The following is a 5,000-nucleotide window of genomic DNA, read 5'->3' on the forward strand; positions in this document are numbered from 1 at the left end:
AAAGTTCTAAGGAAGCACCGAGCTGCTATTGGATATACTCTTGATGATTTAAAGGGCATCAGTCACACTCTATGTGGGCACAAAATTAATATGGAACCTGATGCCAAACCCGTGTTGATCACCAACATCGGTTAAACCCGAAGATGAAAGAAGTGGTAAGAACGGAAATATTAGAACTTCTGGAAGCAGGTATAATCTATCCCATAGCTGATAATAGATGGGTAAGTCCTGTTCATTGTGTCCCTAAGAAAGGAGGTATTACTGTTGTTCCTAATGATAAGATTGAACTTATTCCACAAAGAATTGTTACAGGCTATTGAATGGTAATTGATTTTATAAAATTAAACAAAGCAACTAGAAAATATCATTACCCTCTGCCTTTTATTGATCAAATGCTAGAAAGATTATCTAAGCACACACATTTTTGCTTCCTTGATGGATATTCTGGTTTTTCACAAATACATATTTCTCAACCTGATCAAGAAAAGACCACTTTCACTTGTCCCTTTGAAACTTATGCTTATAGACGTATGCCTTTCGGTTTATGTAATGTACCTGCTACCTTTCAAAGATGTATGATTTCTATATTCTCTTATTTTTGTGAAATGATTGTTGAGGTTTTCATGGATGATTTCTCTGTCTATGTGAAGTCTTTTGATGATTGTTTGAGCAATCTTGACCGAGTTTTGCAGAGATGCGAGCAAACAAGTCTTGTCTTGAATTGGGAAAAGTGCCACTTTATGGTTAATGAAGGTATTGTCTTGGGTCATAAAATTTCTAAAAGAGGTATTGAAGTGGACAAAGCTAAGGTTGATGCAATTGAGAAAATGCCATGTCCTAAAGACATCAAAGGTATTTGTAGTTTCTTAGGTCATGCTGGTTTCTATAGGAGATTTATCAAAGACTTTTCTAAAATCTCTAGGCCTCTTACGAATCTTTTGCAAAATGATATTTCTTTTGTTTTTGATGATGATTGTTTAGAAGCCTTTGAAACACTCAAGAAAGCCTTAATTTCTGCATCTATTGTTCAACCACCTGATTGAAACTTGCCTTTTGAAATTATGTGTGATACTAGTGATTATGATGTTGGTGCTATTCTAGGACAAAGAGTTGATAAGGAACTGAATGTTATTCATTATGCTAGTAAAACTCTAGACAATGCTCAATGAAACTATGCTACTACTGAAAAAGAATTCTTAGTAGTGGTGTTTGCTTGTGATAAATTTGGATCATATATTGTTGATTGAAAAGTAATTATTCACATCGATCATGCTGCAATTAAATATCTTATGGAAAAGAAAGATGCTAAACCTAGACTTATTCGGTGGGTTCTCTTGCTACAAGAATTTGATTTACATAACACTGATAGAAAAGGAGTCGAGAACCCCGTAGATGCTAACTTGTCTAGGCTTGAAAATGTGCTTGATGACCCACTACCTATTGATGATAGTTTTCCTGATGAGCAGTTAGCTGCAATAAATGTTGCTAATAACACTCCTTGGTATGCTAACTATGCTAATTACATTGTTGCTAAATATTTACCACCTAGCTTTACATATCAACAAAAGAAAAAAATTATGATCCAAGACATTACTTTTGGGATGACTCATATCTTTATAAAGAAGGAGTAGATGGTATTATTAGACGTTGTGTACCTGAGCATGATCATGGGCAAATATTATGGAAATGTCACTCCGAAGCTTATTGAGGGCATTATGTTGGAGATAGAACTACTCACAAGGTATTGCAATCTAGATTTTATTGGCCTACTCTCTTTAAGGATGCCCCTAAGTTTGTCTTATCTTGTGATGAATGCAAAAGAATAGGTAATATCGGTAAGCGTCAAGAAATGCCTATGAATTATTCACTTGTCGTTGAACCATTTGATGCTTGGGGATTTGATGGGTATACACATATTTTGGTCGCTGTTAATTATGTTACTAAATGGGTAGAAGCTATTCCGACCAGTAGTGTTGATCACAACACCTCTATTAAAATGCTTAAGGAAGTTATTTCCCCAAGGTTTGGAGTCCCTAGATATTTAATGACGGATTGTGGTTCACACTTTATTCATTGTGCTTTCCGTAAATGCTTGCTAAGTATGATGTTAACCATAGAATTGCATCAGCCTATCATCCTCAGTCTAGTGGTCAAGTTGAACTTAGCAATAGAGAAATAAAATTAATCTTGCAAAAGACTGTCAACGGGTCCCGGAGAATTGGTCTAAAAAATTAGATGATGCACTTTGGGCTTATAGAACAGCATACAAAAATCCTATGGGTATGTCTCTTTATAAAAGAGTTGGTGCATTCATCGCCCGCTCGCTATTGCATCACCGGTACGGTTTGCTTTGTTTTATTTTTTGGCTTTCTTTGTTATATTTTTTATTGTTTCTTTCTTGGCATTTTTCATTAATCTTAGGGTTTCTCTATTTTCTTTTTATTTATTTGTCAGATTACTGGTTTTCTTTTTTTAACACATGTCCACAATATATTCTAGTGTATACATGAAACATTATTTTATACACGTTGAACATTGTTCTAATGCACATTGTACATTTTTCTATCAATGCATGTTTGAACAATTTTTTAATACATGGTCAACAACATTTTCAAATACAAATTGTAACATATTTTCAATGGTAATAAAAAAACAACATGAACATTCTTACATTTGTTTAAACATTTTTGTAAATGTTACAAACATTTTTGTTTTAAACACAGGAAAATTTCTTCAAAATGTCACGTACATTTTTTAATGATATGAAACATTTTTTATACTATGCACAAGCTTTTTTTACATCGTATACACATGTTTTAAGATTTTCACATAGATTTTCTCAAAAGTTAGAAACATGTCTTCATTGTCACGGACGTATTTCTAAAGCTATTATTTATTTTCAATTTTGCTAACATTTTTCATGTTAAGATTTATTTTTGAAAATTCATGTTTTGACTTTCTTAAATAAATTAAAGTTTTTTAAATACATTTACTAAAAATATAAACAAAAAATTAATTAACGTGATGAAAGCCCGACGGCCCACGTCCCTACTAGGCCGACCACCACCGGCTCCTTGTTTGTGGTGTGCTCGCAGGGAAGGCAGCCATCTACCTACATCTCTCGCCTTACCTTGCAGGAGGAGGAAGAGGATGATTTTGTTTGGGAGGAGGAACTCCCGGACTTGATGGAACCGGCGCAATGGCTGGCGATCGCTAGGGTGCACACATCAAAAACTTTTAGCCCTAATGCACTCTATGGCGATATGAGGGCAGCCTGGAACCCGGCAAAGGCGGTAGTCTGGAGGAAGATCAGGGAGAACCTATTTACAGCGCAGTTTGGGTGCCTTGCGGATTGGAAGAAAGCTATGCTAGATGGTCCATGGCTGTTTAGGGATCAGGCTGTGATTTTGGAGGAATATGATGGGTTCAAAAACCCCGACTCGTTCAAGCTGGATAAGATCGAGGTATGGGCTCAGATCCATCGTCTGCCGGACAATTTTCTTATTGAACAGGCGGTGAGAGGGTTGGCTTCACGGATTGGTGAGGTGATGGAGGTGCAACTAAAGCTGCCGGCTGGTTTTTTCGGCGAGTTCGTGAGAGTCAGAGTGAAGATAGATGTGAATGCAAAAATTAACAGGTTTGTCACTGGAAAGAAAGGTGATGAGAGGGTGAAATATCAAGTCAAGTATGAGAAACTACCTATATTCTGCTATAATTGCGGAGAGTTTGGGCATTGGCACGAGGAGTGTGGCAACGGGGTTCACGATGAATCAACCTTTGAGTGGGGTGCTTTCTTATTTGCAGATAATGTGAGAGTTCGATCAGCAGGAAGGGGGTATGCTCAATCTCAGAGGGGGAGAGGAAGTTTTGCTATGGGGGGACGCGGCAGAGGAAGAGAACAATATAATCCGAATCAGAGCTGGCGTTTTAACGCAAGACCGCCGCAGGCCCATCCCGCAGCAGATGATTTGGAGGGGAAGGCAAAGGAAGGAGACGGCATGAATATGTCACACCACCAGCAACACGAACAAAGGCAGCTACAGGTCCAGGACCATAACGAGAAGGTTGACTCTGCTGCTACTTATGAGAGCCCGAAGGAGATGGATGTGAGCTTGGTACAGAAGACTAGCAGGCAGCCAGTGGCAACGGAAGACATAGTGTTTCAGTCAAACAAAAGAGGAGCGCGGGAGAATGGAAGCAAGACGGATGATGAAGCAGCGGGTGGCTTGGGGTCCTCGCTAGTGGTTCGGGACAAACTGCCTCCTGTTCCCCCGCTCCCGCCTGTGTATTTGTCACCAAGGAAGGAATATAAGAGGAAGAGGAAAGATGACAAGGAAGGACAACCAGAGGTACATGACAGGGATATGGGAGTGAGTGCAACACCTAATGATGCGATAACGGCGGGCTCCCCCGAGGAGTGCCGCCGAGCACAATGAATCTCTTAAGTTGGAACTGCCGGGGTTTAGGCAACGCCCCGACAGTTCAAGAGTTGCGCGAGTTTGCGCTAAAGTTTGCCCCTAAAGTACTCTGTGTATTGGAAACACAAATAAATAGAGATCGAGCTGAAAATTTAGCTAGTACTTTAGGTTTTGATTGCTCTTTTGCTGTTAGTTCCACGGGTAGGAGTGGTGGACTCGTGATGTACTGGAATAATGAAATAAAGGTGGGGAATTTGGGCTACTCGCAATATCACATAGATGTTAGGTATCTGATTTGGGGGGTGAGCCATGGAGACTTTCTTGTTTCTATGGGGAGGCCCAAACTCACCTTCGGCATAGAACATGGGATACAATGAAAAATCTGGCTTCTCTCCACGATATGCCGTGGGTCTGCATCGGGGATTTCAACGAAGTCCTCAAATATGATGAGCATGATGGTATCGGTCAGAGGAGTCAAACACAAATTCAAGGTTTTCGTGATGCAGTGGACGTATGTGGTCTCGTGGATCTGGGCTTTCAAGGACGAAAATGGACTTTCGAGAAGAAGGTTACAGGAGGATC

The sequence above is a fragment of the Triticum urartu genome, chromosome 7A, assembly GCF_056163025.1.
Source record: "Triticum urartu cultivar PI428250 chromosome 7A, HENAU_Tu73, whole genome shotgun sequence".
Lineage (NCBI taxonomy): Eukaryota > Viridiplantae > Streptophyta > Magnoliopsida > Poales > Poaceae > Triticum > Triticum urartu.